Here is a 23,041-nt window from a genome sequence, read left to right as displayed (position 1 = left end):
ATACTGTATATCCCTACTGTTCAAAAATAAGACATTTTGCATCAGTCTACCATACCTACACTAAAAAAATACAGACTGACTGATTCAAACATATAAAAAGCTAAAATAGAAAATCATTAAACACATGAATAAATAATAAAATTGAAAAAGATTACACAATTGAAACTTGTCATGAAGGATCTGATACAGGCCTTAATAATGATTTGATTAAGGCTTCTGAAAAATTGGGATGTTATAATTGTGTGAATCAGCTCATGTACAGTGCTACAGCAGTGATAATTATCAAGATGAAATAGGAAATGAGAATAACACTTATTTAATAATTATTGACAGCAGAATCATTATATCAATGATTCCACTGCCAATGACTTTGAAAAAACTAGGCAAGGCTACCAAACTTCATGAACATCAACAAAGTTGTTCTATCTTTTGTAAATAGACAATTTGAAACTCTGGAAAATCATCAGCTGAAATCAAATCTATGCTGAACACTGTCAGTCTTTAGTAATGATATTGCAATGGAATTTGGACTAAATAAGCAAATTTGGTGACAGAGGACAGCTAGCAACTAATAAAAGTACAAAAATGCTCAATAACAGTGAAATTAAGAACTCACCAACTATGAATAGCTACAAATACTTAAGATATCTTACAACCAAAATGTATCAAAACATAATGAAATCAAGCAACATAAGCAAAGAATAAATTAGGCAAATAAGGAAAGTTTTAAAATCAAAGTCACATGATAGAAATACAATCAAAGCAATGTTATCAAAATAGTACTTGTACTTTACACTGGTGGCATAACTCACTGGATCTAGATTGAACTGGATACTTTAGACTGAATAACGTAAAAATAATAACAATCATTTCCTACATTCAAAAAGAGACACCAACTTCTTTTGCACTATAAAGGAAGACAAGGACTTATTGCAGATTAAACAAACAGTTAGAGCAGGAAAAGAGAGGCTTATTAAAAATACATAAAAAAAACAAAGAGAAAATTTAGAATTACTGACTACCAAAGGAACAAAGGAAGTATACTAAAAAGTACAATTGACAACATCAAGGAAACATTGAAAAAATAAAGCCCTTTCTAACAAGTATGACTTTAACAAAACTTTTGTGAGCTATGCAACTTCCTATTTAATAATATTCAGGACTTTCGCAAACACCACTAAAGCATTTTTTCATTGGTTAGAATTATATGCCATTCTTCTTTCTTTAAATCTGAAAATGTAACATAACTACAAGAAACTAGTGTCCCCACGGGTAATCCAATTTTGGGCACCTTATATGAGCTTTTAGTTTATCAACTAGAAAAACAAGCTTTATTGCCATTCAAATAACACATGGTGTCATATCTTCAATATGTACACAATGTTCCTAACATTTGGGGATGCAAATGTTAGGAACATTGAATTCTTAACACAATTTAAAACTCATTTGGACTCTGTGGGAAGAACAAGAAAGCTATAACAATATCCACCTCCTGGACATACTCTTGACCTGGTGGGATGACCATATCTACACCAACATATTCCATAAACCTACATACAGGCCCCTCCCTATTCATACCAGAGGATTCAAATAACCCATTTCCTTCAAAACAGTAATATTCTGAGCACTAGTCAAAAGGGGCCTTTATGCATTCTTCCAGTATAGAGGACAGGCAAAAGGAACTAAATTATATAAGATGAATTGGGGCACAAAAACCATTGGAGGCTTAATCCATCAACATCAATTGCCATCAATTGCCAACTAAAGAAAACCAGAAGGAATCTTTTAATATATCAAACTGACAACCATCCACAACAAAACAGCTGAGCTCAATAAATCCAAGATAAAGTACAAGTGAAATCCTTCCATCTACACTTTACTCAGAAATACTAAAGACTCAGAAAAGTGAAACAATCTATTCCATCTTATTAACAGATAATAGAGTAGGAAAAAAGTTACAATATATTGGAACCATGGCACATTCCTTAAACATACAATTAAAGGAACATGAAGACTCAGTAAGGAAGGACCTTTCAACAATGATGTTGACAGTATTTGCAACTGACAATCAGATTTAGGTCCATGTAGATAATGTGCAACTAATACAGGAAAAAGCCTATCTACAGCACCTGGAAAGATGAAAATATATAAAGCCAGTAAAAATGCAGGGACTATAAATTTTAAAGTTGACATAATATCACCAATGGAAATCTTTATTTGAAATAACATAAAAATTTCATTGATATATGAATGACTAATACTGTGAGCATGGCAATAACCAATCAAATAAATGTTCCATCTAGTTCAAATTTGTAAATATTGTTCTAAATTTTGTTATAAGTTGTTCCTAGGTCTAAAACTAAAGATGGTCACTAAAAGTGATTGAAAATGTTTGTTTTCGATTAAAAAATTTATTGTTTTGCTAGGTTTGGTTATTCTGTATTTTTTAAAAAGTACTAGAAATAAATGCAATTAAAAAATGAATTAACAAATCATATAATAAGAGAGTAAAGCAATCACTGAATAGCTTCATAGGCTGCTATAATAAAATTGCACAAACCAACTATCTTAAATGGCATTACAAAGTAGCAGCAATGATTTGTTGGAATCCTTGCAAAAAGTATGTCCTCCAATGAAACAAGACAGTACAATCACAAAATAAATGTTAAAATGAGTAAAAAAATAAACTGGAATTTTCAAATACAGATGGATAAAAATTTTGGCTAAGAACATGAACATATCATAAAGTTACCAAAAACTAATGATATTTTACATTTGGTATTCACAAAACATGTTTTACACTTACAACAAAACAGAAGATTGGTAATGAGACAAGGTCTTACAACTTCACTAGTGACCACTTCTGTTTTAATACAGCTGATAGGAAGGCATTTCTTAGCAACATAATTTTAATTTTCTCATATCACATATTTGTGATGTTCAAGGAAAAATAACATTTTATTCGATTATAATTAAAATGGGTATGCATTACTTTTAGATAAATTATTTATACATATAATAAATAATATCTAAAACACACTTCTACCAATAACTAACTAATGAAGGCATGAAATGAAATCTTCAGAAAATCAATACTGTTAGTTATATCAAAAGAAATATCAAAGTTATTTGAAATAAACTGGTAAAATAATACAGTGGAACCTCGCTTAACTTGCATAATTCGTTCCAGAGTCTTACTCATAATGCGAAACACTCATTAAGCGAAACAATTTTTCCCACAGAAATTAATGTAAAATATAATAATGCGTTCTATGCTGAAAAAATGCTCAAATGTTTTATGTATAACGTTTACTCAAAAAAAAATTGTACAGTATACACTGTTCAGGAGCATGAATCATCATCATCATCATCTTTTCTTCTAGCGCCGAATGAACCATCCTGAAATCAGAATTCGATTTGCAGGAAAAAAAAATTACAGCTAATATGTTTGATAAACACTCCGAATGATATGCCAAATTCTTGGGTTATGTAAAGGCTATAATTAAATATTAGAAATTAATTAATTTGACTAGAGGTAAGCAGTTATGTTTCCATCTCGTATTAAATTTAATTATTATAAATAGTTAATTTTTAATTCAGACGTTTCTAAAATTTAATTTGGAATCGGTCAGTAAATTTAATGACCCAAGAATTTGGCATATCGTTTGGCATGTTTATTATATAATGGGCTATGGTTGTTGATGTCTATAAGTAATATGCATGAACACAAATTTGGAAAAATATGTGATCACAAACGACACTAAGATGCTAGCTGAACAAGTGCTAAACACAGACTGATGGAGCATGCCGCATGCGCACAATTCGGGATTTTCCCTCTCCTCATCACTCGTTATGCAAAACATCGCTCGTTAAGCCAGGCAAACTTTTACAATTTGTTTTGCTCGTTATGCGAAATACTCGTTGTGCGAGGTGCTCGTTAAGCAAAGTTCCACTGTAGTTGTTTTTTGTTTAAAAAAAGTTAACATAAATCATAATGAATGTGATTCATAACCTGCATCATTTTTCAAACTAACTTTTAAATTCAAATAACCTGTAGATTATCTATATTAAACTATACTAATCAAAACATGAAATTTTAATGTTTTTACTAAAAAATTTTTTAAATGTAGAGAAAAAGTAGCTACAGTAACAAAAAGTATAAAAATATCAATAGTAATCAAACTGATTAATTTGCTCAACAATTCAATCAGCAAATAGCAAAATTAAAAGGAGAAACATTGATTTAGTAGATTTGTATTGATGTTACTTTATAAGTTTTCTTTATTAGAATACTTAATTCAACAGAAAAATATTCTTGTTAAGATGTTATTATAATAATATTAATTTTTAAATAAATTTAAAAGAATTCAATGTAGCTACTTTACCAAAGCTTTCTCCAACTCGTTTAATTTGATCAGGGATCGGCAACCTTTTGGCACTGGCGGGCCACATTCGGGTTGCAACTTCAAAACACGAGCTGCACAGTAAAAAAATTAATTATATTTAGCCATTAAGCTATCATTCATTATTATGCATATAAAACAATGGAAAGGAAGATAATCTTCAGTAATTGAATGAGCTCAGTTTCAAAAATATTTTTCTGGTAATAAAATAAATCATTTTTAATTTTCTTGGAAGTTTTACAAACTAAAGATCTAAGATAGATAATTAAACTGAAAAAATTCATTAATGAGCACTATTAATAACATTAACCTATAATTTCTAAATAACTATTAATAAAGAAACCCTACCCTGAACTGCATGCATGTAATACGACAACACTTCCAAACTATTAATAAATTTTGTTCAGTTTAATTATACTTACTACATTTTTAAGTTTTAACATCTAAAGATGGTTAAAAATCACATTGATACTTTAATGTTACCAAACAAACCATTTATTTAAGTATTTCCTAATAATCTACAAACACTATTTAAATTTTTTGTAGTCACTAATAAATGCTTGTTCGTAGTCTGTAGCATCAATGCAATAAATCTGCATATTAATCAGAACTACAGTATTACTTCACAGACTGTACTACAATACTACTACTACACAGTACTACATGCAGTTCAAATTTAATTCTCAAACATTTTCAATCATTTTAAACAACCTTCTTAAGGACAGAAAAAAACCAATTTCAATTTAAACATTCAATATCCAAAATTATCCTGTTCCGGAAGACATTCCAGCTATCATTCTTTTTAAATTCAAATTGATTTCTTTCTTTCCTGAAAGAAGGTTGTTTAGTATGACTGAAAATGTTTGAGAAATTAAGATTTAATACATGTTAAAGGTCTGTGTAGTAGTAGTACTGTGGTTTATTTCAAGTGCAGTTTCCAAAAAAATGCAATCACAACTATAATAATTGTTACAACAGTTTTTTGAAATTAATTTATCTCAATAAAAATACAGTGATACCTCAGTTTTTGTCGATAATCCATCCAAAAACAATCAGTGAAATCTGAAACCAACGAAAACCGAGGCAATTATTTCCATATGAATCAATGTAAATCCAATTAATTCGTTCTAGACACTCCAAAATACATACCAAAAACACATTTTATAGAGAATTAATATAGCGTTAAATACTAAAAGCAATAAAAAATTAACATAAAAGACCAATTAGCGTAAAGATAAAAGCATTAAGATGAAAGCAATGGAATTGTTCGGCTAGACACGCGGGGTAATGTCTTGTCTTGTAGAAGCTAATTGGACACGAGCTTCTAGCCTATATCGCCCCATGGAAAAGTGTGATGTAATTGTCATGTAATAGTAGTTGTATGTGTTTATGATAGTCATATCGAGGGAAATAATGCCTTTGGGAAATCTGTTTAAGGGTAACTGGCTCCTATTCAGTGTTACAGACATGGAGAAAACCCAGAAAACTTCATGTGGCCAGTCTGCCCTGGCGAAGTGCAAACCCACAACCAAACTCCCAGTGTTCAGGGGATGGAACCATTGGTCAATGGTAGGCCGTCGTGGGGTAATGTTCACACAACAAGAAACAACGCCATACTGTGCCGGAAAACGCATGGGTTGTCCTTTGTTTTCACAAAATTAGCAGCGAGATCACTTGAGCATGTCGTTGAAATCCAAGGCAATCGACAAAAACCGAAACAAATTTTTCGCGAAAAAAATTGACGAAAACCAAAACCGCCGATAAGCAAAGTCAACAAAAACCAAGGTATTACTGTATTCCAAAATTTAGCAATTAACACAAAAATCATATTGAAACAGTTACAAAATCAAAAATTCAATATTCATTTAAGAACTGTTACAATTGAACTCCCTCACCACGTTCAACCAATCTGTTAGAAAAAACCCTGTGAAAAAGATGTTTTTATACATTGTAATGAAATCTTGATTAACCATCAGCAAATAGAAATAAAACCATAACAAATAAGCAAAAAAACACATTATATATAAAAAATATAAATAAATGTTTATGTTCGCTTGTGCATATAGAATGCTCTTGTTTATGTATGTGAATTGTGTATATACTTTTGTTGAGTAGTAAATATAATACATCAAATACATAAATAATATAGTATTCATTAGAACTATTAAGACCTTAGAAATAGATAAAACCAATAGAACTTTCACCTGCATTAATTATGGGGACATGAACAGGTTTGACATGTTTTATAGTCAGTTTACTATTCTTATAATTTATGCATATAATTATTCAAATGCATTCAAAATGAGTCATGCAAAGCATAAGTTCCAAGCACAGATAATTTGTTTGTAAAAATGGGCTGGCAGAATTACAATTTAATAAAAAGTAATAAACATTACAGATGGATACTAGTCCAATCTTCTCTGCTTGCCATGTCCAATCACCAGGAACAACTATTTCCATTGCCCATTTCTACAAAGAAAATTATATTTTTAATTGTGTTGGGATTGTCACCTGTGGACATTTTAAACTGTTTTGCATATTTGTGCAGAGGCATAGCCTCTAAAGAAAGGTTGTCTCTGCAATGGAAATAGTTGTTCCTGGTGATTGGACATGGCAAGCAGAGAAGATTGGACTAGTAACCATCTGTAATGTTTATTACTTTTTATTAAACAGATAATTTGTGTTTCTTTCAAAGTTAATCAACATGATAAATGAAAGACTAAAACTTTCAGGAGCAATATGTGCCTTCAAGAATGATCCATAGTCATTAAACAATACACAAATTATATTTACTTCAAAAATTGAGACTATATTTAGTGAAATTTTTAACCAATTAATTAAAATAGTACTCATATATAGGCTTCACCCATATTTTACTCCAGCTTCTACTAAATAATAAATGACTTATTGTCACCATTTGTTTTATCATTACTAACAATAATAACAATTTGCATAATGACAACTGCACCCTAATGACAAACATATGAATGAGCTTGTAAAGAGTTTTATTTCTTATGTAAACTTTTAAACATTTGTACATAGAAATCCTTAATAAAGAACTTTATCTATCATTTGTTTCCATGAGAACAGTCATTTATAACTCAAGTCATGATAATGACATTGTATATTCTTCTAAAGATCCCTAAAAACAAACAAATTAAAATGCAAAAGCTCCTGAACTTAATTCTCTATTAATTTTTTACACTCTATTAAGGCCTGTTCAAACATATTCAGTAATTCATAATTCAGTCAAATTGCTGAATTTAGTAACTTACCATGTATGAAAAGTGAAATTTATCAAATAGTTTAGTGAAATCATTTAATTTAGTAAATCCATTCAATTCTATTTTTCTTGGTCAAGTAGAAATTGCTCCCACTGTCATTAACCAACCAAACATGTCCAAACAGGATTGTTTTTAGTTAAGTTTATTAGTTCAATATTTCCTATAGTATTAGTCAGTCAGCAGCAGCTCAAAAAGTACACATAAGAAGACTAACTCAAAAATTAAATATACATAAATGCTTAGTATGTTTTTATTAACAAATGCACAACAATTGTATTGAAGACAGTCCAATAAATCACATTTGCCAATGCAAATGTTTTTAAAAACACGTTAAAATGTTAAAGTTCAAATAAATAAATTTAGAAATTTTTTTGTGTTAAAGAGGAAAGCTTAATTTGTTGTAATCCCTTGTAATGCTCTCTCTTGTATTCAGTGCTGTACAAATACATCAACATCTGTCCATCTTGAAGCTTGCTGCATGTTGAACTGTACTAATCCAGACACTTTTTATGGGCTAAACTGTTTAATAGTAAGTGGCTACTAACCATTCAACTAAATTACTTGGCATATCTGAACAGCATTTATAACAAACATATTGTTTATATAACTTATAAAAAGCAATCAAATGAAATATACTTCAAAAATAATAATCACAAATATATAGTAAATCTTAAACCTAATTAAAATTTTTGAAAATCTTACACAATTTTAAAGAATATTAAACATTAATCAAATGTCTAAAAAAATTAATTGACATTTAATTTTAAAAGTATATGAATAAATCAATTCTTCTATTATGAAGATGGTGTATAGTAATAAATAAAAAGATATAAACAAAAATACCAGATTTTATGAAATTTAGAGACAAACATACTACAGGATTAAAGCAACCATAATGTAAGCAGCCATCATTAGCTATTTACAATTCAAACATTCAAATATAAAATAAATATTTTTTAAATTTTTACAAAATGTATCTACAAAAAACTTCTTCAGTTCCCTCAGCTTAGCAATGTCTTTGTCTAATTAGAATGTATGAAGTTTCATGAAATTTGAAACTATGCTAATAGTTATTGAAAAAAATTAGACAAATATTCTTTATATTTAACAATTAAAACAATAAACCACATGTACAGGAACCACTTACCGGTGTTGGAAATGAAAAAACGTAATTAAAAAAATAGGATGGTATGTCATTATTCTTTTCATATATAAAGATTATACAAAGCTGATTAGTTCCCTGAATAAGCAAACTTAATACAATTAGTCACAGAACTCATTTATCAAAACAACTGGGCTTTAGCTACTGGAAGATTATAACAAATAAAGATGAACTAGTCACTGTGCTTACTCAGATAAGTTAATCAATGTACCTTTAACAGTGGGTGAAGTTTAAATAACACTAGCATCTTCAACTTGAGTTAATAGACTATCCTGTAGATAGTCTATTAACTCATGAACATAATCCATTACATTAGCTCTAGTCAAAGATGTTAGCATTAGTTAAACTTCACCAATTGTTAAAGATACAATGATTAGCTCAGCTAATTACATCAAAGTCATATAGACTACTATAATTTTTCCAAGAAAATCTCAGAAATAAGAGAGTAAACTAAACACTATTTATTGAAGAAATACACAATGAAAACCAAAATTCCAATTGAAAAATATAAATTTAATAAAAAAATACAAGCAATCATCTTCAGGTTACATTATCTTTCATAAAATTAATGATTTTAAACTGGAGTTTTGGTTTTTATTGTGTATTTCTGTAATCTTATCCAGTTGATGGAGTTATTTAACAATACTTATTGAATATTTCACTTTCAAAATATTATTCCATCACTTATGCCCTACACATTCTCACACCATTATCCATGAAAATAAAATTAGACTGTCTATTCTGTTGAAAATAAATATCCACTATCCCAAACAGTAATTATCAATTATAAGATTCAATTTTGAATATGTGCAAATCAGTATGTCCCATTGAATATAATCCCTTTTCCAAACTATTAAATTATTATTTCCATAATGATTTAATTTCCTTGCAAGAAGAAAAATAATGTACTCACAATTCTCTCCAATCAAAAAAATATTAATAATCACTCAAAAGCCAAATCTGAATTCATCAGAAAAGGAAACTCTTGTCTACTCAACTTAAATCCAGTTATGGTGCTAACAAATCCAATAAAGCAGGCTTTTTCTACTGGGGGTATTAATGAGACTCACATTAGAGTTCAGAATATAAAGGATTTTCTATACTGATTTGCACATATTCAAAATTGAATCTTATAATTAATAATTACTGTTTGCATGGGATAGTGGATATTTATTTTCAAAAGAATAGACAGTCTATATTTTATTTTCATTGGTACTGGTGTGAGAATGTGTAGGGCATAGGTGATGGAATAATATTTTGAAAGTGAAATATTCAATAAGTAGTGTTAAATAACACCATCCAATTACAACTATTCCAAAAACAATGCATTTTATAGATGTTGCAAGCTTCAGAGAAAAAAATCAAATATTTTTCTATGATTTTTAACAGTTAAGACCAAATAATTCACTAATGATTAACAACAAAAACTGTAACCATTTGCTATTTAATCAATGGTCTTTCAAATAATCTAACTATTGAAATTTTCTACAAAATACTAAATAATAAAAATGATCCTAAGCACTTCAACTTCCATCTAGTTTCTCTCTATCTTGTCTCCTGCTATCAATATTGAAAGAATCAAAATGACTATATACTTTAAATTTTTGTAACCAAAATGCTGCAACAAATATTTAAAATGTAAGATAAAATACGTCACTAAAACAATCAATTTATACTCTGCCTTTTATTTGCCCATTGTTCAGTTATTTTATTATATTTTAATATGTAAATACTTTGATGTATTAAAAGTTATACTATTTAGTTAAAACTTTATATTAAAAACACTAAAACAACTTATAAAAAGTCAGTTTATCTTACCTATTTTGTATTTTTCATTTTGTTTTAAAACATTCATCCATAAAGCATATTGCACATACAGCCAATTAAAAGAAATGTATATTATATTTTTCAAAATGTGACTATATATCCTGAAAAGAATAAGAAGTAATTATTTTTCCCTTAAATTTACCGTAAAATGTTTTATCTAAACATTATAAATATTGTGGAAAAACTCACTTAAAATTATTTAGCAACTTAAAACAATAACTATATTAGAAACAATAAAAATTACCTTTGACATTAATAGAAAAATTTATCAGCGTTCAAATTTAATATTTTTTATTATTTAATATTTTAAATTATATAATCTAAAATATTAAATAATAAAAAATTATATATATATATGAAACAATTCAAACTTCTTCAGATTTAGAAAAACCAAAGCAAAAGTCATCAAAACATTATCATTAGAATACTGAAAATTTCAAATCTAAAGTATAAACTTGTTAAAATGATACATGCAACAAAATAATTCTAAATAATTTAGGTCACAAAAAATTAAATAGAAACTATTATTGAAATATTATTAAAATAAATATTATAAAACATTAATGTGCAATTTACATCACATACTGATGACATTTGTATAAAATGCTATATCGTGCATCAAACTATGCAATAGATCACATTGAGTTGCAAGCTTTTAGCACAAACTGATTATTTATATCAACATAACTAAACAGCAAACATTATACATCAAAAGTTTGCACACACTTCAGTACACTTCCTGGACCTCAATATCTCCATTCTGGAAAGTAATATTTCCACTTCTGTCTACAGAAAACCTTTACACTCTTCCATTTACATCCTAGCAGCTTCCCATGATTACTTCACATTTAAAACAGTGGTTTAGCCTGGTTAGATGAGTCTTTATCTCACATCTCACACAAAGACAGGGCTCAGGAGCTCAAACATATCTACAGTATCACTAATCAACATGGTTACCATCACAGGATAATCAAGGGCCTCGTCAGTTTCTATTCCTTGCATGCTTCTAACCACAGCAACAAGGAAAAACTATACAATCAACATAGTCAGTAAGATAACCAACATTTGAAATGAATGTACTGTACATAGAAATAGCAAGAGCCAACAACATATCTGTAGCTTTTAAATGTAATCCACAGTATATCTGTTTCCAAGAAATTCTAAGGACCAGTACAAATACCTACTACCAGGGATTTACACAATCTTGGTCATACAGTGGAACAACGCTTAACAAGCATAATTTGTTCCAGAACGTTACTCATAAAGTGAAACAATTTTTCCCATATAAATAAATGTAAAATACTATAATGCATTCCATGATGAAAAAAATACTCAAATATTTCATGTATAATGTTTATTCAAAGAAAATTATACAATATACATTGTTAAGAAGCATGAATCATCATCATCTTTTCTTCTAGCACAGAATGAACCAGCCTAGAATGCAAATTCCATTTGCAGAAAACAAAAAAAAATTTAAATACAATAATTTCTAATATTTAATTATAGCCTTTACATAGCCCAAGAATTTGGCATATCATTTGACATGTTTATTATATAATGGGCTATGATTGTTGATGTTTATATGTAATATATCTGAACACAAGTTCAGAAAAATGTGTGATCATAAGCAACACTAAGATACTAGCGGAATGAGTACTAAACACAGACTGATGTAGCATGTGCACAATCCAAGACTTCCCCCTCTCCTCTTCATTTGGTATGTGAAATGTCACACATTAAGTGAGTCAGTTTTTTATAATTTGCTTTGCTCATTATGTGAATTACTCATTTTGAGAAGTGCTCATTAAGTGAGGTTTCTATGTACTCTCAATCAACAATTGGAATACACTGGTGTTACTGCCCACCCTTCAGGTCAACATTTAAAGGAACACCTAGCATCTATAAATAAAGGACTCAACACCACCACTTTTAGTCCTCTTGGTCATGGAACATCAGATCTAAGCACACCTCCATGAGACCTGATTAGTGTATTCAGCCAGAGAGCCTCCATTTTGCAAACACCTCAAGATAATGAAAATATATAAAGATTCTAAGAAAAATGTGGCAATTAATTATAAAGGTACTAACATCACCAGGCCTAGGGATCTTTATTTAAGATCGTGTTATAATTAACTACATCACCATCCAATCAGATGGTACCTTATCGTTATTTAAAATTGACACTCAATGTTTTGTTCAATTTTCTAACATTGTTTTTTCTTAACCTGATGATGATAACTAAAAGCTATTGAGAATGTTTGTTCATCATTTTTAGATTTCTTCATGCATTCAACTGGACTTTGGTTTATTTGTGTTTGTTATACAGATCTTAGTTTATTTTGAATTGTAAAATCCTAAAAGTTTGAATATATAATATAAATTTTTTATACAAGTATTAGTTCTTGTGTTCTAAAGAACACAAACAGAACTAAATATTTATATCAATCAACTAGTCTGTATTTTTAGTGTGTTTTGTGAAAATAAAGATATATTAATTTAAAACAAAGGTATTTGTAAAATCTAACAACTAACATTATTGGTATACCAATACTGATGATTGTTAGATTTTTTAATCTCTCGTGATTGAGATGTTTATAAATTATTTTAAATTAGTTTTTTTTTGTTATTTCAATGATATTACTTCCATATTTTAAATTTTGATTCATCAGTGTTAATACCGAGAAGAAGTTTGAAGAAACAATGTTTTGAAAAACTGAACAAATTTTAAATGTTACGTCACTAATCCTATTTTCTTTATAGGCCCAGTTATTTTTACTATGTGACATTTCATAACATTAATTTTAGAATCATATATATACCACATTATAGAAAGCAAACAATACTTTAAAAAATTTAATAAATTCATCCCATTCAATCCATTAAACTTACATTTTTTGTCTTCTTTTCCATTTTCAAATTGTTGCTTTAAAATACAAAGAAGGAGCATGTTGATAATAGTAAACATTCATAAATACTAATCTGCATCTCAAACTAGAAAACTAAATTAGTAGTTTCCATACTATGATCCACATCCCATAGAGTGCCATGTTGCATTAGCCAGAGAGCATTGCAAAACTTCAGTTTTAATATAAATCTATCAAAATAATTAAAAATATATTCAGAATTATATGGACAACAGATACATATCATATTTCTAGATAAAAAATTATCATACTTTTTCTGACTGCAGATAAATGGTTAGTTAATTAATAATTTTAAATTTTACAATGAACCACTTAAAATATACATTAGATCAAGAAGCAATTTCAAAATTTGTGAAAGACTAACAAGATAAAGGCTAAATTCAATAATTACAATACATATTTAATGATATGTAAAATTATGACAACCATGCTAATTGACTATTAAGTTATTTAATGACTTCATTTTCATTTATTAATTGGACATAAAAATTTTTCAATAATTTGTTGTATTAACAGCAAATGATAAATAATATAGTATGGCCTATTTTACACAGGGATCACATATCAGCAGACATCAGATAAAATAAAATTCCATGTAAATTTGTGCTCCATTGCAAGTAGTCCCAGACAATTGCTTCAACACTTATGCAACCATTCATAATTTACAGAAAATGTGTTTACATCACCCCTCCACTTGGTTTCAGTTTTGTAATCTAATCCCACAAGTTTTAGTTTTTATCACTTTTAAACAATAAACAAACCTTACATAAAAGCTTTAGTATGTAAAATGTCTAAAATAAAAAAAAAAAAAACAGTCTATTTTTCACCTGTGAAAAAGACTGTTTTTTCTGATTAGTTTTCTTAAATTTGCAGAGCCAGGTCACTTTTTTTTTTAACTCTTTCCGTCCTGTGGGCACTAAGAGGGCCTCTTTTAGTAGGCCCATTATGGGTTCGGCCAGGCCCACAATGGGGCGACCGGGTGGTGAGGGACAGGGCATGACATATCCGAATGGACCACCTCCCGAAAAATTCCTGGGGATTATTCGACCTGCTCGAATTCGATTCTGGGTTCCCCAGAGCGGTAGGCTGCCACCTTGACCGCTCGGCCATCCGGCCATTAGAGCCACGTCACTGGTACAGGTACTCCTCACTTTACGATCGAGTTCCGTTCCGACCACTACTTTGTTAAGCGAACTAGTCGATAAGTGAGGAACTTGTGCAGGGAATATAGGATCGTTGTAAAATTATACAAATTATGCAACAAACTTCAAATTTATTCATAAAAAGACTTCTTAGATTAATCTTCATATTTAGTAAAGCTTTTATTTAAACATTTTAGATAAGTGCTATTAAACTTTTTTTTAACTGTAGGTAAGCAATCATTCATAAAATGACAAACAAAATATGCAGTATCTCAGTACTTGAACACAAATTCTGGAAAAAAGTTACTTGGTACTTGATTGAACAAATGCAACCTGCTAGAACAATTTTTCGATTAATGACATATTTTTATTTTGTCAATCCATAAAAAATATAAAAATGTTGCTAATACTTCTGATTAACATCAACAAAAAAGCTGATTTGACGACAATACTTTGTAAAAAGAAAATGCCTTGTTTAACTAAAATTAACATTAATACATAATACAGTACTTTTAATTATGAATCTTAGTTAATTATTGATTGGAAATAAATTGTTGATTGCTTAATAGAAATATGTTTATTAAAGCAATGAAAAAGAATAGTATACTTTTGCTAACTTCTGTAACATAACCCCATGTTTTGCATTAGTCCTTTGTTTCGTATAGCACAGATTTGCATTACATGGCACTTTTTTGGAACATAACTACTGTGTTATACAAGGGATACCTGTATTTTCATTTAATCTTGGTAAGTTTTTTTCAAATTTAGAAGGTGAAAACTATTTCTAATTTTTATACCATTATTTTTTCCACAGTAAATTTTGTAATAAAAATCGTCAGTTTATGCATTAATAGTCTGAATTATCTCTTTAAAAAAATTGAAGACTAAATACAAATAAAAAATTTGATTCCTTCGCACATCATTCACAACAAAGAACACAATTAACATGAGCAGAGTCAACCTTTCCTTTGAGGCTCTTCTCTGCTCACAAACATATAAATTGATTGAAAGTTCCCCTGACACCAGATTCTTGTAAAAATATTTCTTGAAAATTTTTTAGAATCAACATCAAATTTTTTCTCACAAATTGTGGATTGGGTTATAATATTGATTAATCCAGATATACTTTATAAATTTAGAAAACTACATAATGTATCTTTCAATTCCTGATGTTAACATCCACATTTTTTCTGAATGACAATGACTAAGCAAGTGAGAATATCATCCAATATATTTTATTACTATTCTTAATGTATACATACACTTGAAATGTATATCCCTGTACAGCCATTATTTGCCACAGTTCTTTGCGATACTGTCATATGCTTTAGTGAAGTTTACATAGAGTTGATGCACATCCTGCTTGTACTCATATTTCTTTTCCAGCAACTGTCGTAGGGTAAATATCTGGTCAATGGTTGACCAACTCTGTCTAAACTCACACTGATAGTCTCTTAAGACATTCTCTATATAAAGTGTTAGCCATTTAAGTAGTAGTATCAACAGTACTTTGTATGTTGTATTCAATAATGATATTCCCCTGTAGGTACTGCATAGCTCTTTGCTTTTTTTTTGGTGGATGGGGCAAATGATACTTTCTTTCCATTTGCCTGAAAGCTCCTCATTATTATCATAAAAAAACACTTCATGCCAACAATGAAATAAAATAATTGACACCTCAGTATTGCAGCATTACAAACACGATTTGTAATTAAGACATACTTGCTGGTACCTTTAACAGCTTACAGCTACTATCTTCAGATGAAAAAGAAATTGAAAATGATTAATTTTCAAAAATTCGGTTTTTGAACGAACTTTTTCAAATTATGCAAGGCATGTGGAGGAATATAGAACAAATTGAAATATTTTTGAAAAATTATAAAAGTGCTCAAAGATACAACACTCACAAATGACACATGCAGAAAATGTCATATCATGTCAGAAACTATACAACACATCAATTCTGGTTATAAGCTGTTGGCACAGACAGATTATTTACATAAACATAATCAAGTAGCAAATATAATACACCAAGAGCTTGCAAACAAACACAAATTAGTAGACATACATAAACCATACTACAAATACATTCCATAGATACAGAGCCATAACTAAGGTATGGCCAATGTGGCCCCCGCCATAGGCGCCGATTTAATAAAGGTGCCAACGAGAAGGTTTCGGAATAATATGTATTCAAAATTAATAACAAAAAAATTTTTATATTTATATTTACATAGTATTTTGAATGTCATTAGATAATATTTTTACAATAGCATTTTTTTCAAATAAAATTATTTTTTTTAATAATAAAAATTAAAAAGGCGCCATTTTTATTCTTGGCCATAGGCGTCCAAAATCCTAGTTACGACTCTGCATAGACAGTATTGGAAAACAAAATGCACAAAACATACTATGACAGCCATAATCACAGATAAAACAATTTACCACAACAGACCAGACATCACACTCATTGACAAACACAATAAAATCACATACATTATAGACATCCATTCTAAACACTCACAATATACAAAACACGTGCACTGAAAAAGTCAGCAAGTACACAAAACTTGCCCATCTGTGGAGGATGGATAGAGTGCTTATTGTACCTGCTGTTCTCTCCTCTACAGGTGTCATACCACACACACTACACAAAAGCCTGGGCACATTACAATTGAATAGAAACACATACATCACACTACAGAAGGCCATTATATTGAGTACATGTCATATTGTTAGGAAATTCCTGAATACAGACACACTTATTTAATTTTTGTCTTGTTTTGGTGGCTATGCTTTGACTCTGGTCTGCTGTAGTACACAACAATCGGTGTCAACTGAGTTTAACTCACTAAACCCAACATAATAATAATAACAATAATAATTAATGAAAAAAGCATAAAATGCATAATGCTTATTTACAATACTTTTTCAATGTATAATCATATTTACTATGAAACACTTATGTGTTTTGGAATGACTTGAAAGACATTAAAAACAGAAAACATAATTATCCACTAAAAGCATTAAAAAATATATAATTTTTTTCTTTAAAATAAATAAAAATGCATAATTTTATCTTCAAGTGGATACAATCATTATTTTTATTTGTAAATATCATCTAGTGGCAAAAAAACTATATATAAAACCATGAAAGGACATTTTCATGCACATGTTTAAGTAGTAGTTACAGTTGCAAATTTAGTGGATTTTTTTGACTAGTTTAACCAAAAATGCATGAAAATGTACTAAATTCATTTTATTTTTTCATTAAAAATATTTTGTTGTTTTCTGGAGCCAAATTTAATACTTTTTGAAATTCTGAGTTGGCAACCTGAGGATAACGGCAGTATAAGTATTAGTCATTTCACATGGGCATCTACATATATCTCCAGAACTTATTGTTGTTTATTAACATTTTGTGCAGGATTAAGAATTGACTTTCTCATTCAGTTAAGATATATTTGGTTCATATAGCCTTTCTTTCAATATATTACTTTATACAGTAGAGCATCGTTTATCTGACCCCCGATCAACCATCACATCGGTTAACCAACCGCATTCTAGTCGGCAAATTCAAATGTCCGCTAGTGATGTGGCGCTACAATATTTGGCTATGTTTGGCTATATTTGGCTAGTTTAATATTATTTTTGTTAAATTTTTGCATGTTTTAGCTGGAAACACTGGCTCGACCATGGAAGGGAGGCCAGTATTTAAACCAGGCTTAATTTTCTATTTTTTCTTTATTTCTGTATTTATTTTGTGCAAAATAAAGAAATAATTTAACGATGATTATTATTTAAAAAAAATTTTGTTAGGCTTAACATCAATGAAAATTCAATGCAAAGTAGGTTAATAGCAATATACTAATATGCTTATTACATGGGATATACTAATATACTAATACACTATACTAACAATGTATTTTTTCATACTTTTCGGTTATCCATTTTTTCAGTTATCTGACCAACCCCAGTCCCCAATCAAGTCGGATAATTGATGTTCTACTGTACCTTTACTATTTATTACTGGACATTCCAATTTTCAATGCTGACTCAGCGCTGATCTCAACGTTCGTTAAAATTTGTTCCTTTTTTAACATTGAGGTAGCACTGACTCAACGCACTCAGCACTCAACAGATATGTTGACTGCTACTTTCCAATGAATTATGGGTAATTGGAGTGACATTTGAATGAAAAACGGCAACAATGCAGGCAATGCACATTACTGTGGATGACAAAACATATTACTTTGTGGTTGATGAAAATACAGCAAAAATGATGACGGAAGGTAAGGTTTTAAAAAATTGAATATCATTTCAAGCAAGCAATAAATTTATTTTTCATTGTTTTTGTCAAATCACAATTATTTACTCGCATATATAAATAGACTTTGATTTGAGAATCAGAAGCGTTCAGCATCTACAGGTACTGTAAATATTTTATATTAATAACAAATTGAATGTTGTATTTAACCAAATAGATAATTATTGTTTTTATAAATTTTAATGAAATTCCTCTATTTAATTTTTTACATATATATTCAATGATAGAACAATCAACATCTAAAAGATCAGAAACAAATGTACAATCTTTACAACTTTCTAAAACAAAAAAAATTGGTAAGTATATATTAAATAATAATATACAGTAAGGATACTTTGTAATTATTATATATTGAGATTTTCTTTTAATTAATGCAATTCAAATTGGACAAATAAACATAGATAGCAGCTTTATATTAAATATAGACAATATACATTTATTAGAATAAGTGTTCATAAATTAATTTTTTGATATTTATTTTAATGAATGAATGAAACATTCTGTTGAAATTTATAATTATTAATTCTTTTTAAAAATGTAATAGTTCAAAAAAATTTTCTTGACAATACCAAAACGGTATGCAGTATTATGTATATTATATCAGATATCATGTTAAAGATTTTGTGTAAATAATAAATTATAGCAAACTATAAAAAAATGCAAAATAAAGATTTTGTTTTTTAATTTTTAAGCTAATAAATGGACTTGCCAAGCAACACTACTACTAACAGACACAAGATTAGAAATGGAGGAAGAATTCCTGAAACCGATTCAAAAATCCAAATTATGGCAGAAGATTTCTGACTGCCTCAAAGTAAGTACACATTTCAGTCCATGGAATGCCATGCTAAGTGGCGAAATTTAATGTGTACCTACAGGAAAAATGTAGACAGATCAAAAGAGTCTGGTGGTGGTGCCATAAAATGGGAGTACTTCCATAAATTTCATGAAGTTTATGAAAATAGGTTGAATGTGAATCTCCAGTAGTTACCTTCAAAGTTCTCTGCCACGTACCTCTGAAAACAATTTCCAATCATATGAAAATGAAAATGAAAATGAAAATTTAATTTCTTCTCCCAGTACATCGAATTCCTAAAGGAAAGCAGAAACCACTGAAAGACAACAAAAAAAGAAAAGAACTGATGATAAACCATCATTGTGGTTTAGAAATTATTTAGAAGAAAACATAATAGAAGACAAAAGAAAAGAAGAGGTTGAATAACAACAATGGAATGATTTTAAAAAAATAGAGAAAGAAAAATTAAAAGCCATGGAAAAATTAACAGATGTTTTGTTAAAATTGACAGGAAATAAAATGTAAAATGTTCGAATATTTTAATAAAATGTTTTCTGTTTTGATGACTCATAAATGTATTTAAGATTTACCAAAATACATCTATTCAAAAATCAAAGCACTCTCAATAATGAAGTTTATTAGATTATGTAATTCACAATTACAAATAACTGAAAGTAATAACACAATGTTAAATACATGATTAATACTTTTCCTGAAACTGGTTCAAATATTTAATAAAATTTTTTTTAAATTATATATTATAAATGCAGATGAACATGGTATCATTGTGATTAAAAATTCACAACATAATAGCAGACAATAATAATTACAAACTTGATTTTAATGTATTAATAGAAAAAAAAAATAAAAGTAGATATTTTTTAACCATTATGATTGGCATATATTTTATTAGCAATTTTCTCTCTTTTGCTAATTCCATCTTGATACTCTTCTCCAAAATTCTCAGAACTGTTTTGAAAATTATCATTTATAGCACAAGCATCTGGAGGTATATCATTGTATAAAATGCACAAATTATGCAATACACAGCCAGTAATAATCACTTCTGGAATCAAATCCCTTTAAAACATATGTAGATGTTTTAGCCTTCTAAATCTGCCAAATAATTGTCCAAATGCTTGTTCAATAACAATTCTAGTTGAACTAAGAATTTTATTGTAATATTTTTTAATATTGTTTATCCATTATCCATTATCACAATAAGGAATTAATAATTTTTTGGATAATGGATATGCATTATCACCTAATAAATGATAATTTTCTGAAATCATCTCGGGATTATGTTTCATTTTTAGAAAGAGAGGACTTCTTTGGAAAACTCTGGAATCATTTGATGAGCCTGGCCAACCAGCAAAGACATCTATAAATTTTAATTTTGCATCACATACAGCCTGTAGAATGACAGAAGTGAAATTTTTTCTGTTGAAATGTGCAACCTTTTCATTTTTAGGGGCTGTAAATGGAATATGAGTTCCATCAATACAGCCTAAAATTCCAGGAAAACTGTTTCACCCTCTCAGTTCATTAAATTCTTTAACAGTTTTTTCAATTTCTTCTCCTGTGGGCCACTGGATAACTCTCTCTGCTATTTGCATTATATCCTTACAGAATGAAGCAAATTCTCTGTGGGCATGACCCTGTCCAATGCCGAATCTGTCAGCAACATCTCGAAAAGATTCTTGGTTGCCAGTCAACCATAACAATAATAAGGAATCTTCTCTTTTCATTGCTGGCTTTCTTTTAGTAGGCTCTGAAATAATCATCTGCATCAAATGCTGACATAAAAATAAAATTTCTTAAAATGATGATTGTTGCTTAAATATCGTTTCATTTGCCACATAAATGAAATATTTTAAGTAAAATTATATATATATTTTTTAAAGTTTTGAAACAATTAAATTTTTTAAAATTAAATGCTTCTATCCTTTGTGAAAATAATTACAGTAAAATATTTGACAAACTAAACAGATAATTATAATTTAAGCACTTTTACATACCTCAACTGTTGAACGACTCAAATGAAAGTGAGATTTAAAATCTTCCATGGAATATAAAGGAACTATCTCTCCTACATATCCTATTATTTTGGCCTTCTTTCTCTCTATGTTTTCTTCCATAGCTGCCACATATACATGTAGCAGTTTGTTGTCGTCTTCGTGTTTCATTTTCCTTTTGTATGAAATCATCACGTTGTCATTAAAAATATTGCAAAATGCTGTAACAGCAGAAAAAATGATACACTTGTCCTCCATCTTGCTGAAAATGGAATTATGGGAACTAAGCACTTCGTACGAAGTTGGAACGTCATTGATGACGTCAAATTGTTGACTTCAACACTAAGCACTCACGTTGAAAATTGGAATGTCCCGTTAAGTTTGCATATTCTTATGTATCAGGATAAGGTAGTTGAAAATGAAAAAAAATAAAGTTGTCTATTGTTCCAACTTTTATAATATCCCAAAAAAGGTTTTGAAGTGACAAAGGAAGTCTTTAGTGCAGTATATACATGAAATACATTGATTACAAGAAGTTGACTATAAAAAATCATTTGAACAGCACCAAGTATCTGCACTTGAAAGCAAACATGAAGAATGGTAAGATTCAACCTACTCTCAGTTATAGAGCAGAAAAGAAAAAAATGAGAGGAAGCATGGAAAAGCATGGCAGATACTTTTACTTTATGTGGCATCCCTTTTTGTGTTCACAAGAAACAAGATGCAAAAATGAATTATACAAAACATTAAAGCATACTCACAATTGCCATCAGAACCTACTCTGAAGAGGGTATTCCAAATAGAATCTGATAATTTACACAAGAACACATCTTTACACCAAACCAGTTATATTACATATTTTGGTTTTATATAATGAAATATTTACTATTGTTTAAGGCACTGTGTGTGTGTTGTGACATATTTAAAAAAATAACTTTAATTTGTTACTTCTTTAATGATTTATTTATTTTTACATATGGAATATATGTACTGTATATTATATAGCACATGTCCTTTGGACATGTGCCATTAGAAAAGATATAAGGATAAAAGGAAAAATGCTGTTTAGCAGTCACATAATTTGGATCAGACACTGCTCGTGGATCTATCTCTGCTTCATTTGACCTCATAGACCCTATTGAAATGGGTGGTCCTACT

At 29.1% G+C, this 23,041-nt stretch overlaps 1 protein-coding gene and 1 long non-coding RNA gene across 5 annotated transcripts in view; both read right to left on the bottom strand.

Annotated features, from left to right (window-relative positions):
• The window catches only part of LOC136980490 (INO80 complex subunit D-like), a 104,905-nt gene that overhangs the window by 42,672 nt on the left and 39,192 nt on the right, over positions 1–23,041 (bottom strand). The window contains exons 3-5 of one of the 4 annotated variants that reach the window (XM_067276615.1): positions 13,569–13,773; positions 10,668–10,777; positions 4,386–4,477 (exon numbers count right to left, since the gene is read on the bottom strand). The gene's annotated coding sequence lies outside the window, so the exon portion shown is untranslated. The remainder of the gene's footprint in view (positions 1–4,385; positions 4,478–10,667; positions 10,778–13,568; positions 13,774–23,041) is intronic. The other 3 variants (XM_067276617.1, XM_067276616.1, XM_067276618.1) reach the window with 3 other exon arrangements.
• On the bottom strand, positions 20,757–22,021 carry LOC136980438 (uncharacterized). Its single transcript, XR_010881554.1, has 2 exons — positions 21,887–22,021; positions 20,757–21,664 (listed from the first exon to the last, which is right to left on the bottom strand). It is a non-coding gene; the product is annotated as an uncharacterized lncRNA (long non-coding RNA).

Source organism: Centruroides vittatus, unplaced genomic scaffold (genome assembly GCF_030686945.1).
Source record: "Centruroides vittatus isolate TY-2023 unplaced genomic scaffold, ASM3068694v2 contig_7, whole genome shotgun sequence".
NCBI classification, from domain to species: Eukaryota; Metazoa; Arthropoda; class Arachnida; order Scorpiones; family Buthidae; genus Centruroides; species Centruroides vittatus.
The sequence above is the reverse complement of the archived record's forward strand: the minus strand, read 5'-3'. Positions and strand labels throughout refer to the sequence as shown.